At 43.3% G+C, this 14,753-nt stretch overlaps 1 long non-coding RNA gene across 2 annotated transcripts in view; it reads right to left on the reverse strand.

Moving 5' to 3' along the window:
- LOC134911315 (uncharacterized) overlaps window positions 1–13,837 on the reverse strand; it is a 126,500-nt gene extending 112,663 nt beyond the window's left edge. For both annotated transcript variants that reach the window (XR_010176472.1, XR_010176473.1), the window contains exons 1-2: window positions 13,773–13,837; window positions 1,087–1,181 (exon numbers count right to left, since the gene is read on the reverse strand). This is a non-coding gene — a long non-coding RNA (uncharacterized LOC134911315). The remainder of the gene's footprint in view (window positions 1–1,086; window positions 1,182–13,772) is intronic.
- Window positions 13,838–14,753: the final 916 nt, after the last annotated feature.

A 14,753-nucleotide genomic window follows, 5' to 3' on the forward strand; every position in this document is an offset into this window, starting at 1 on the left:
AGGATAAGAGGGGACAGACTAAGGTTATAAGGTGGTGTTTGGTATCCAGCTGTAGGGTATTTTAAGGGTAACATTCCGGTGTTGGTCTGCGGAAGATCGCATGTTCCTGCGGATAGTTATGTGCAGAAGCAGAATATAGATATAAACTGTATTTACTGTATATTATGTATGCGGCAGGAATCCAGAGGAGACCACCCACAAGAGCAGTTGGGAAAGACATCGCCTACCTTTTCAAATCGACCTATGACCTCTCCTGTACTGTAAAAGTGCATTCCTGTGTCCAATGGACAAAGGGATTACAGTATCCATTGTATTGCTTTTGGAAGAATTGTATAAATAAAGCCTGCTGCAGCCTGGCCTGGCACAAGACTCACAAAGTTATCTATCAGATGACCGGGGACCGGCCAGGTTGCACAAGCGATTCCAATCACGTATGTACATTGACTGTAGCCATTATTCTGTTATATTGTCTTGTATTGTAGTGTATGATTTGTATTGTTAACCCCCTTTCAGCAAATATTACGCTGTGGTGTCGGAACCCAGTGGTTTAACTACAAATCGGTGTTGTGTCTTCCTTTTCCTGCTAAGGTTAAAGAGTGTATTAGTAACGCATCGCATTGCTGTATGAGGTTTAAAGTGTATCTCTGGGTGTGTGCGCGCTGTGTGTACTTTGTACCCCCAGCGCGGTGTTTGTACGCTAAGTCCGTACAGTGATATAGGACTCCGTACGCAAACAGTGTATAAAGTACGTAGCGTGTGTATTAAGTATAGCGGCCGCAGCGGCTAAAGGTTTAAAGTGTATTTAAGGTGTGTTTAAGGTATAGCTTTCTTTCCTGTAAGATAATCGACATTATCAATACCACACACACGTAGCCACCAGGGGCAAACGCAGGATTTGGGAGGGGCGGTTTCCGTGTGTGTGTAACACACATATATATATATATATATATGTCATGTAGATGGCGGCACTCAAAGGACTTGCTAGTTGCGGTAAATATAGGTGACCAACACCATATAATGCTGTTAACGTTTCAGTTTAATCAATAAACTTTCGTCAGAACAATTATACAAAAAGACAGTTCTTACCTTTATAGTACACCCCGTGCATCTAGTGATGTGTGTCTCGTGCAGGGCGCCGGGCTGGTGACGTCACAATCTCGCGACGAGCCTTTCTCGACGCCCTGTGCGAACAAAAAGTAACCATGGTAACAATGTAAACATAATGTGATACCATCACCGTGAGATACAAGCCCTGAGACACGTACAGGAAAGAAAATCCTAGAATGAATCTAATGTGTTCACTGTGTGTCACTTCTAGGGCGTGGGGGCTAACGTAACTGCTAGTTATTGTAAATAAAACATGCAGACCCACATTGCCATAATTGTGCAACACAGTTCAGACCTCGTCCTTGTAGTTAAAGCAGAGGCATGATGCATATCTCAAAATGTGTATTAAATATAAGACATCACTAGTTCCCTATTCTGAAGAACATACATAAACAATGAACCGTATGTATAAATCAGAGAAAACAGTTAAGGTTAAGCTGCTCATTTAAGCCCATAGGGGCAATCGTAACTAGCAGTTACGTTAGCCCCCACGCCCTAGAAGTGACACACAGTGAACACATTAGATTCATTCTAGGATTTTCTTTCCTGTACGTGTCTCAGGGCTTGTCTCAGGGCTTGTATCTCACGGTGATGGTATCACATTATGTTTACATTGTTACCATGGTTACTTTTTGTTCGCACAGGGCGCCGAGAAAGGCGCGTCGCGAGATTGTGACGTCACCAGCCCGGCGCCCTGCACGAGACACACATCACTAGATGCACGGGGTGTACTATAAAGGTAAGAACTGTCTTTTTGTATAATTGTTCTGACGAAAGTTTATTGATTAAACTGAAACGTTAACAGCATTATATGGTGTTGGTCACCTATATTTACCGCAACTAGCAAGTCCTTTGAGTGCCGCCATCTACATGACATATACCACACGCTGCAAGGCGTCTGAGGAGGGCACCTAGGCAAATATCATTAGGAAACCGAGTGCCAGCTTCATTGCAATATTGATAGTACAGGGAAGAACATTGGGATCCGCTCTCCCTTTATCCCTGCACAGCAAGGCACCGACACATATAACTTTCATCTTGTGAACTACTGGTGTGGAGTTTATATGTTCTCACTTGCACGGTGATTTTCACTTTTTGAGATACCCGACCTGGCTAGACATGACACAGGATTCTTCTGGATATCGGAACATCACTCTCCCGGCTGGGGAGACACTCAGCTTTTCTGACGCAGAGGCCCAGGACATCTACTTCAAAGAGAATATACAGTCATCACTTGGCGATGACTCTAACGAGCAACTTTACCACACCATCCTTAAACTAAAAAAGAAAGAGTTGGACTTTTTCATGCATGGGGTCACACTCACTGACTACCATCGAAATAAACTCATACCCAGAGGGTTTCGAATTAAGAACATTCCTACCATTGGAAAATACAATCAGGACTTCTGCAGGAGATGGGTGGCTATCCTCAACAAATGCAGCTTTGATCTGATACTTCTAGTGATTGAGGAAGCCACCAGGGAACTAAATTTGATCAGAAATAATATTACCACGTTTGAAGCCTCACATAACGAGACCCTTTAAAACGACAAGGACACCGACTGGATTTCCAAGCTTTCGGAACAGATTGATGCACATCGTGCAGCACTGGTGAAGTACAAGAAAGACAAATTAACTACAGTTCAACGCGACTATCAGGAGGGTAAAGTCTATTCCTGGGTACAAAATCCAGCAGGTTCCAGGAACACCAGATTCAGAGAAAGACAAAGAAACAGACGCCCGTTTGAAACAGACACTTCCAGTGGAGAAGGCTCCTCCACTTACGAAACGGAAGAATTTGCCTCCACCAGCACTGGTAAACCCCCTTTAGGGGTTCGCACCCGCGCTCAGCGCGGTCCCCCAAAAACGGCCGCACGAGGCGCAGCGGCCAGTGGAAGAGGGACTTCCAAAAAAACAACAAAGACAAAAAAATAGATACAGTCTTTAATCTCTCTGATCGCACCCTCACGAACAGTGAACTTTCTGTACTTAATAAAGGACTTTCCTTTGTACCCACGGGTCACTTTAATGAGATGCAGTGGAAGGTTGATTCCTATCGTTTCTCACGAAGGCTACGGATTAAGGAACATTTTGATAAAATTGCCCCACAGACACTACCATCTACTCCAGAAGCCCTGCTTAAGATCAAACCCAAATCTAGGTTTGATCCTTTTTCCAATAACATGTCTATCAAATGCTTTGCCAAGACCCTTGATCAAACTACTCTGACACATGCCAGGAATTCTCCATGTACTCGACATAACATCACACTAGAGGAGAGAAAAGCCATCAAAGATTTACGCACATATACAGACATCGTGATAAGGCCGGCAGATAAGGGGGGTGGAATAGCGGTACTCAATCTAACAGATTATAAATCTGAAATATATACACAACTGGCAGATGATTCAGTATACTGTAGATTATCCACAGATCCAACTGCACAATACAATCTTGAGTTGGATAATATTCTCACTGATGCCTATCAGAACAACATCATTTCAGAGACCACACGGGATTGCTTATTACAAACATATCCTGTAGCTCCAATACTCTACACCATCCCCAAATTACACAAAAGTGTCACACATCCCCCAGGCAGGCCCATCATTTCGGCTAAGAATTCATTATATTACAAGATTTCACAGTACCTTGACATTTACCTTCAACCCATTGTACAGAAACAGACCATGTATCTTAAAGATACAACCACTTTTTTACAAAAACTCAGACAGTTCACTTCTTTACCCAGTGACTGCATCCTATGTACCATGGATGTAATCTCACTTTACACGAACATCCCCCATGATGAGGGGATCTTGGCCACCAAGAATCTTTTACTTAGTGATCCGGAATACGCTGGTCCTGAGATCTCATTTTTCATCACTCTTCTGGAACTTACATTGAAACGGAACTATTTTCTTTTTGATGGAAAATGGTTCCTGCAACTGCGGGGGTGTGCGATGGGGTCCTGTGTGGCCCCGACCTTCGCTAACGCCTTCATGTTCATGAAAGAACAACAACTTTTACTCACGGAGGGACCTTTTTCTCAAGGGATCATCTGGATCACGAGGTATATAGACGATCTGTTTCTTCTGTGGCATGGATCTGAAGATACTCTAGCTTCCGCAATTCAGCAGATCAACACCATGGATGATAATATCAAATTCACATTTACCATTAGCACTGAGAGTGTAAATTATTTAGACGTTCAGATTACCCTTAAAGATGGAGTTCTTCGAACCAACCTTTACCAAAAAACCACAGACCGTAATACTTACCTACACGCATCCAGTCAGCATCCACCCGCGTGTATCAGAGGTTTGCCATTCTCACAATTCCTCCGCATTTGTCGTATTTCTGACACTCACTCTAAAGCTGTCAAAGCCATTGATGACATGATTATTCTCTTTTTAGAAAGAGGCTACGAACGTAGCAACTTGTTGAATTCCAAACGTAAAGCACTAGCTTTTCCTAGAGATGAACTGCTGAACCCAGCTGCCAACAAAAAGGACATTAGGGACAAAATACCCTTTGTACAACAATACCATCCTTACAGTACATACAATATGCATATGGCTAAACAATTATGGCCTATGATTACCCAGGACTCTGATCTTAAGGGATTCAAGAACCTGAAAATCATGCCCAGCTATACCAGAGGAAGAAGTCTGAAAAACCTACTGGTAAAAAATGATATCACTGGACGTTCCACCATTACCAAAACCCATTTTCTAACCAAAAAACCAGGATGCTACAAATGCACAGGCTGCATCACATGCAGCTATCTGGAAACTGGTCCATTCTTTACGCACCCCCAGACTGGCAAGCACATTCCCATCAAATATGTACTGACCTGTTCAAGCCAATATGTAGTTTACTACATTCGTTGCCCATGTGGCTTATACTATATAGGTAAGACTATATGTGCTTTTAAAGAACGCATGGCGAACCACAGACTCTCAATACGCCAAGCCCTGGAGGGGACGGACTCGGAGCAGCCAGTGGCCAGACACTTCAAGTCTCACAATCACAGTTTAGCTACTTTACGCTACAAGATGATCGATCAGGTTCCCCCTAGTATCAGGGGCGGAGACAGAGGACGCAGTCTGCTTCAACTGGAGTCCACCTGGATTCATAAACTAAATACGATTGCCCCTATGGGCTTAAATGAGCAGCTTAACCTTAACTGTTTTCTCTGATTTATACATACGGTTCATTGTTTATGTATGTTCTTCAGAATAGGGAACTAGTGATGTCTTATATTTAATACACATTTTGAGATATGCATCATGCCTCTGCTTTAACTACAAGGACGAGGTCTGAACTGTGTTGCACAATTATGGCAATGTGGGTCTGCATGTTTTATTTACAATAACTAGCAGTTACGTTAGCCCCCACGCCCTAGAAGTGACACACAGTGAACACATTAGATTCATTCTAGGATTTTCTTTCCTGTACGTGTCTCAGGGCTTGTATCTCACGGTGATGGTATCACATTATGTTTACATTGTTACCATGGTTACTTTTTGTTCGCACAGGGCGCCGAGAAAGGCGCGTCGCGAGATTGTGACGTCACCAGCCCGGCGCCCTGCACGAGACACACATCACTAGATGCACGGGGTGTACTATAAAAGGTAAGAACTGTCTTTTTGTATAATTGTTCTGACGAAAGTTTATTGATTAAACTGAAACGTTAACAGCATTATATGGTGTTGGTCACCTATATTTACCGCAACTAGCAAGTCCTTTGAGTGCCGCCATCTACATGACATATACCACACGCTGCAAGGCGTCTGAGGAGGGCACCTAGGCAAATATCATTAGGAAACCGAGTGCCAGCTTCATTGCAATATATATATATATATATATATATATATATATATATATATGTATGTACTCCTATTCTCCGGCACTCCCTTGTTAGCACCAACCTTATCTTGCCAGGGTGCACTCCTAGGGGCTGGCAGACCCTATATATATATATATATATATATATAAAAAATATGTGTGTATAATAAATATATATATATATATATATATATATATATATCCAATATATGATTGCACTCGCATCTTCCAATTGTCCATACGCTGGGGTGTCACCCCGGATACCGAGGCATCCAAATATAGAAAAAGCAAATCAGAGGGGGCACTCACCAGACTTCTTTGTATTTTAACAAATGTTCATTTATTGAAGATAATACTTTACATGATCATCAATTTCTCAATTCCTCAAGCGCTTTCGGCCCGAATCAGGGGCCTTCCTCAGGAGGTACTGTATAAAGATCACCACTTTCACCAATCGTGAACAATGAATCCAGGCATCCAGCAGCAACACTGGTTCTGCCTGACTGGCCCTAAATACCCCAATCACTTAAAAATAGCGCCAAAATCGACTGTGATGTCATTAGAGAGCGACACAAGTGTTCTCAACTATGTAAATACCTAGCCATATGGGGGAAATGAACACAACAAACCAAACTCACCCCCAACACAGGATATAGGCAAATCGGCTCATGTCCGCTCAGTCCGGTGCATCAGAAGATGCCACCATAGCACCTCATGCGCCGCTGGGACTCCGGAGCGATCACTTCCGGTCTGTGGAACGCACAAGTCGCACGACCGGAAGCGCGCGTGTGAAACGCAAACAGGAAGTGAAGTTCCGTTTTATCGGACATCACTGTCTCACAACAGACTTTGGTTATAATATACTCAACAAGAAATAATTAAAGTAATGGCGTGTAAGTGATATAGTGCATCTAACATGCACCCATAGGGTACTAGAGCCAGGCAATGCAGAGTAGAGGATTCCTATTATAAAATCACGTAACAGATCAACATCAACCAGACAACATGCATATTTGTCCAGATCCTCAAGGTACAGCAGAAATACAGACACTACTATCTTTCATTGATTTATACACCCATTGTTGGGCTGCTAGTCCATAATGTCGTGCACCCTCCTGCAATTTAAACTGTATCAAGTGGATCAAAGCAAGCATGCATAATTAAAACCAATGGATTCTTTAGTGTATTCATCAAATATCTGTATATGCACCATACAGTGTCCCTGTTGTAAAAATATTCATTGTATTACTAACACTGTATATACTAATAACACCAAAGAATCATATAAAAAAATATGCAAAAAAGGAAGAAAAAGACAATAAGAGGGCATGCATCGGGCAAAAAAGGTCTAAAAAAGAATCTAACGTAGAAATATATTAAGCGGGTTGGACTCATTCAGACCATTCGGTGTTACGGAGCCAAGTCTGTGTATCCATCTTGCTTCAAGCTTCCTAAGGAGGAGTGAGCGATCTCCCCCTCTCGTTGGGATGGGGACCCAATCTATGATTCTGCATTTTAAAGATGCCACTTGGTGTCCTTCCTTTAGGAAATGTAGAGCCACCGGTTTATCGGTACTGCCTGTTTGAAGCGCTTGGTGTATTGAGCTGCGGTGGTTGGCCATTCGTTCCCTGAATGAACAGGTGGTCATTCCCACATATGGCAGTCCACATGGGCATAGTAGCATATACACAACATGGTCCATCCGACAATGTAACCGGTACCGGATGGTGATTGGTTTTCCACTCAACGGATGTGGAAACTTATCTCCGACCAGCATTGAGCGACATGTCACACACCCCAAGCATTTAACGCAGCCTTTTCTTGTTTTATGTAACCAATTCTTTGCTGAATCCCCAGTTTGTCGGGTAGGGTGCATCAGTAGTTGTTTCAGGTTACGACCACGTCTAAATGCTAACATGGGTGGTTGTTCCAATGCTTTCTTAAATTTTGGATCTGAATTTAAGATAGGCCAGTGCTTCCTTAGTGATGATCTAATAGCTGGCGACTTGGCGTCAAACTGTGTGACATATATCATCCGCTGTTCTTTGGTCGGTTTTACTTCACCCACACGTGATCGTGCTCTTACCAGACATTTACTGATAGTGTCATTACTGTACCCCCTCTGAGAAAAGCGAACCTTCATCTCTTCAATCTGCTCTTCAGCAGTCGTTGGATTCGTATTATTTCTCAAAACTCGCATAAATTGTGAGATTGGAAGGCTTGATCTTAGAGCTGGCGGATGGTTACTTGTGGCGTGCAGAATTGTATTGCGGTCCGTCTCTTTTCTAAATAGTGTAGTCCCTAGTTTGGTTCCATCCCGGAAGATAGTCAAGTCTAAGAAATTAACAGACTTCATATCTGAATGTCCCGTAAAACGCACGGTGGAGTCCAGATTATTCAGATATTCTAACATCTCGTTAAACTCAAATTCAGTACCGTCCCATAGCAAAAACACATCATCTATGAAACGTTTATAATACACAATCTTAGTGCTGTATTTCGGCATGATGTTTACCGTTTCATATTCATGCATAAATATGCCTGCATAAACAGGTGCCACGTTCGAACCCATGGCGGTCCCTGAGCATTGCATATAATACTCTCCTTGATACATGAAGTGATTGTTAGTTAGTATCATCTCTAAGAATGCCAGAATACAATCAATAGGAATGGTACCAAAATCAGTGGATACAAGTAGGTTCCTTACTGCCTCTATACCCAGCCTATGGGGAATGATCGTATACAGTGACGATACGTCTAGTGTTACAAGTAACACATTCTCTTTAATGTCCCCAAGGTCCATAATTCTATCCAAAAAATCACCAGTATCTTTCAGATAGCTTGGTATGAAGGGTATCAATTCTTGAAGGAAACCATCCAAGAATATGGCTAACGGTTGTAAAAGTGACCCCCTAGCAGAGATGATAGGTCTGCCAGGGGGGTTAACCAGAGACTTATGGACCTTGGGAAGCGTATAAAGCATCGGGCAGATAGGAAAATCTACCTTTAAGTATGTCGCCATCTGTTCCGTCAACCATCCCATGTTGACCGATCTATCAATTAATGTGTCAACCTTTCTTTTTACCAGAGGCATGGGATTATGCGTGCATTTGGAATAAACATCAGGGTTTGCCAATTGCCGCCTGACCTCAGCATCATAGCTATCAAGATTCTGGATCACCACGGCACCGCCTTTATCAGCGGGCCGAATGATGATTTTATCATTGTTTCTCAAGGATCTTAAAGCTGTACGTTGGTCAGGTGTCAAATTTGGGAAACCCCCAGAGGTATCATTTCTAAAATCATACTCGGTCATCCTTAAAAAGGTCCGTATACTTGGATTCGATGAGGGGGGGTCAAACAGACTGGGTTTTTTAAGTATTTTGGGGTCAGTTAAATCCACACCCTCTTTCATAGTTCTGTCCCCAAAGAACTCGCGCAAGCGCAGCTTGCGCCCAAATTTATAATGGTCAACCGCTAAATTGAAATCGTCGTGTCTGGAGGTGGGTACAAAAGAGAGACCTAATGACAAAAGTGAAGACTCCCCTTTTGTCAGAACGTGATCAGATAGATTGAAAATACTATTCAATCCTTTTTTCTCCTCGCTCTTCTTTTTAAAGCTGCCTCTTCTTGGGTGGGGTCTTCTTGGTCTACTGGGTCTCTTGAGGGGGGTGGACGTGTGCCTCTGCCTAAAAAACCACTCGGTGGACGAGTCCCTCTGGCTTCAGAATCTGAAGCTGACTGTGATGTCGAGGAGTCACTGTTCTGTTGGAATCTATTATGATAGGGTCTATTCTGTCTAAAACGTCTGGTCACCCCTGTACCACCTGTTAGCCACCTGTAGACTTGATGGGAAATATAGTCTTGGGTGACAGTTTGTAACTTTTTCCTTTTAAAAGTCACCAACTGATCCTTGAACGTGTCTAGTTGTAATTGCAACTTGTCACACCAAGTTTCCGTTTTGTCTGCCTTCAAGGTTTGTAGATATTTTTTCTCAAAAATCTCAATTTCCTCCCTGATTTTGACCAATTCTATCCCCACTTCTTCAATGACCAAGAGGATTAAGTCGAGTGAGCATTTGTTTAGAACACCACACCATTTACTGCAAAAGGCTGCATTAGTTCTACCGATGGTGGGGGTGTTGCTCACTCGAAATCCACGTGGAATACGTTTAGTTCGGTGGTATTCGGATAAGAATTGGCCGTGGAGTGTTAATTCCACCTCTCTGCGTTTTAAACGTAATACCTTATGAAAGAGATCAATTGGTTTTTCTGCTGGAAGGCTCGTAAACTCAAAATGATGAAAATATACTTTCTCAGCATCATCATCAGTTAGTGATACTAACTGATTTTCTGCCGCAAATAACAATCCCTCATCAAAACCCACCGTACCAGACTGGGACATTTCATATAGCAGTCATTCAAATCCACATCTGCAAGAATAGATGCTGTTCAGTGTATCATGACAACACAAGCTGCTACCACAAAAAGTTAATAAATAGCAATGGGACGGTACTGGCCCTATCCTGCCCGATGCAGACAAACCTCTAAATGCCAAAAAGAAATTTTAAAATTTTTTGTATTCAAAAAAGGAATACAAAAAAGAGAATCAACTGCAAAAAACCAGCAGTAGCTATGTTGGATGTCCACAGACTCTAAATTATCCAGGATGTATATTCAAATGTAATGACGGATGGGTGACTAATCAAGAGACGGTCCTTCTTCAGGAAAGACGTTCCCTTAAATATATCCAATATATGATTGCACTCGCATCTTCCAATTGTCCATACGCTGGGGTGTCACCCCGGATACCGAGGCATCCAAATATAGAAAAAGCAAATCAGAGGGGGCACTCACCAGACTTCTTTGTATTTTAACAAATGTTCATTTATTGAAGATAATACTTTACATGATCATCAATTTCTCAATTCCTCAAGCGCTTTCGGCCCGAATCAGGGGCCTTCCTCAGGAGGTACTGTATAAAGATCACCACTTTCACCAATCGTGAACAATGAATCCAGGCATCCAGCAGCAACACTGGTTCTGCCTGACTGGCCCTAAATACCCCAATCACTTAAAAATAGCGCCAAAATCGACTGTGATGTCATTAGAGAGCGACACAAGTGTTCTCAACTATGTAAATACCTAGCCATATGGGGGAAATGAACACAACAAACCAAACTCACCCCCAACACAGGATATAGGCAAATCGGCTCATGTCCGCTCAGTCCGGTGCATCAGAAGATGCCACCATAGCACCTCATGCGCCGCTGGGACTCCGGAGCGATCACTTCCGGTCTGTGGAACGCACAAGTCGCACGACCGGAAGCGCGCGTGTGAAACGCAAACAGGAAGTGAAGTTCCGTTTTATCGGACATCACTGTCTCACAACAGACTTTGGTTATAATATACTCAACAAGAAATAATTAAAGTAATGGCGTGTAAGTGATATAGTGCATCTAACATGCACCCATAGATCAAGCCTTCCAATCTCACAATTTATGCGAGTTTTGAGAAATAATACGAATCCAACGACTGCTGAAGAGCAGATTGAAGAGATGAAGGTTCGCTTTTCTCAGAGGGGGTACAGTAATGACACTATCAGTAAATGTCTGGTAAGAGCACGATCACGTGTGGGTGAAGTAAAACCGACCAAAGAACAGCGGATGATATATGTCACACAGTTTGACGCCAAGTCGCCAGCTATTAGATCATCACTAAGGAAGCACTGGCCTATCTTAAATTCAGATCCAAAATTTAAGAAAGCATTGGAACAACCACCCATGTTAGCATTTAGACGTGGTCGTAACCTGAAACAACTACTGATGCACCCTACCCGACAAACTGGGGATTCAGCAAAGAATTGGTTACATAAAACAAGAAAAGGCTGCGTTAAATGCTTGGGGTGTGTGACATGTCGCTCAATGCTGGTCGGAGATAAGTTTCCACATCCGTTGAGTGGAAAACCAATCACCATCCGGTACCGGTTACATTGTCGGATGGACCATGTTGTGTATATGCTACTATGCCCATGTGGACTGCCATATGTGGGAATGACCACCTGTTCATTCAGGGAACGAATGGCCAACCACCGCAGCTCAATACACCAAGCGCTTCAAACAGGCAGTACCGATAAACCGGTGGCTCTACATTTCCTAAAGGAAGGACACCAAGTGGCATCTTTAAAATGCAGAATCATAGATTGGGTCCCCATCCCAACGAGAGGGGGAGATCGCTCACTCCTCCTTAGGAAGCTTGAAGCAAGATGGATACACAGACTTGGCTCCGTAACACCGAATGGTCTGAATGAGTCCAACCCGCTTAATATATTTCTACGTTAGATTCTTTTTTAGACCTTTTTTGCCCGATGCATGCCCTCTTATTGTCTTTTTCTTCCTTTTTTGCATATTTTTTTATATGATTCTTTGGTGTTATTAGTATATACAGTGTTAGTAATACAATGAATATTTTTACAACAGGGACACTGTATGGTGCATATACAGATATTTGATGAATACACTAAAGAATCCATTGGTTTTAATTATGCATGCTTGCTTTGATCCACTTGATACAGTTTAAATTGCAGGAGGGTGCACGACATTATGGACTAGCAGCCCAACAATGGGTGTATAAATCAATGAAAGATAGTAGTGTCTGTATTTCTGCTGTACCTTGAGGATCTGGACAAATATGCATGTTGTCTGGTTGATGTTGATCTGTTACGTGATTTTATAATAGGAATCCTCTACTCTGCATTGCCTGGCTCTAGTACCCTATGGGTGCATGTTAGATGCACTATATCACTTACACGCCATTACTTTAATTATTTCTTGTTGAGTATATTATAACCAAAGTCTGTTGTGAGACAGTGATGTCCGATAAAACGGAACTTCACTTCCTGTTTGCGTTTCACACGCGCGCTTCCGGTCGTGCGACTTGTGCGTTCCACAGACCGGAAGTGATCGCTCCGGAGTCCCAGCGGCGCATGAGGTGCTATGGTGGCATCTTCTGATGCACCGGACTGAGCGGACATGAGCCGATTTGCCTATATCCTGTGTTGGGGGTGAGTTTGGTTTGTTGTGTTCATTTCCCCCATATGGCTAGGTATTTACATAGTTGAGAACACTTGTGTCGCTCTCTAATGACATCACAGTCGATTTTGGCGCTATTTTTAAGTGATTGGGGTATTTAGGGCCAGTCAGGCAGAACCAGTGTTGCTGCTGGATGCCTGGATTCATTGTTCACGATTGGTGAAAGTGGTGATCTTTATACAGTACCTCCTGAGGAAGGCCCCTGATTCGGGCCGAAAGCGCTTGAGGAATTGAGAAATTGATGATCATGTAAAGTATTATCTTCAATAAATGAACATTTGTTAAAATACAAAGAAGTCTGGTGAGTGCCCCCTCTGATTTGCTTTTTCTATATATATATATATATATATATATATATATATATATATGTGTGTGTGTGTGTGTGTGTGTGTGTGTGTGTGTGTGTGTATATATATATATATACATACATACACTGGGACTGCAAATGACACACACTGGGACTACAAAGTAAACACACACACTGGGACTGCAGACTTCCCCACCCCACCACACTATGACCTGCAGATTACAAACACATGCACATTGGGATTGTAGACTGTGGAACAGACACACACAGACTATAGACAACATCAACACCCCACACACACAGTGGGACTGCAGACTGTACACACACCACAAACACGTAGACTGCATAATACATTATACACTCCCCTCTCCTCTCTCCCTCCTTCCCTGGGGACTGCTGCTCACACACACATCTGACCTGACGACCTGTGGAGACTGAAGCCGAGGAGGACGGAGTGCCTGCCTGCCGAGGAATAGTGCAGTGCAGTGAGTTTCATGCAAAGGCTCATGGGAGCTTCCTGGTCCCCTGCACTGCTCGGAAATCTAAAGGGCTGTGAGGAGCTGCTGCAGCGACAGCACAGATCACAGCCCGAGCTCGCGGCTCCTCACATAAATGAAGAAATAATGGTGCACTGCGATGGATCATCCTGGCAGAGGGGGGTTTCCAGGTACTCGGAAACCCCCCCTGCGTGCACCACTGGTAGCCACATATACACAGACAGCCACATATACGAACACAGCCACACACATACATAGACACACACACACATACACAGCCACATATACACACACAGCCACACACATATGTAGACACAAACACATAGTCACATATATACATAGCCAAATATACAGACAGCCACATATGCACAGACAGCCACATATACACACACAGATACATATACACAGACAGCCACATTTGCACACACATTACGGGTAAATATATTATAGCGGCCCGATATAACACTTCCTGCTTCGCCTCAGTAACAAGGCGATGCAGGAAGGTACATCGGCAAGATGTAAGAACATCTTGTCTGCCGAAGCGCACTTCCCCCACCGGCAATGTCCCCCTGAGCACACGGCACATCAGCTTTGTGATGACGCACTCTGTCTCCTTACCGGCCGGCTCCTATGAGCATGCGCGGGATCTCGCTACTCATGCAAGATCCCCAGCGCAGTCCAGAGCCGGCACCCACCACAAGCGGGGACAGCTCTGTCTTACTGTCGGAGACAACGGTTGTTATGGGCAACATCTCCTCGTCTAAAAAACTCACACCTTAGTAAATATACCCCTTAGTGTCTATAACTGTGAAGATCAGGGTTAGACTGATAAAATAAAGGGAATATGGGGGTGATTCAGACCTGATCACTGGGCTGCTAAATTTGTTGTCCTGCAATTCAG

Source organism: Pseudophryne corroboree, chromosome 4 (genome assembly GCF_028390025.1).
Source record: "Pseudophryne corroboree isolate aPseCor3 chromosome 4, aPseCor3.hap2, whole genome shotgun sequence".
Lineage (NCBI taxonomy): Eukaryota > Metazoa > Chordata > Amphibia > Anura > Myobatrachidae > Pseudophryne > Pseudophryne corroboree.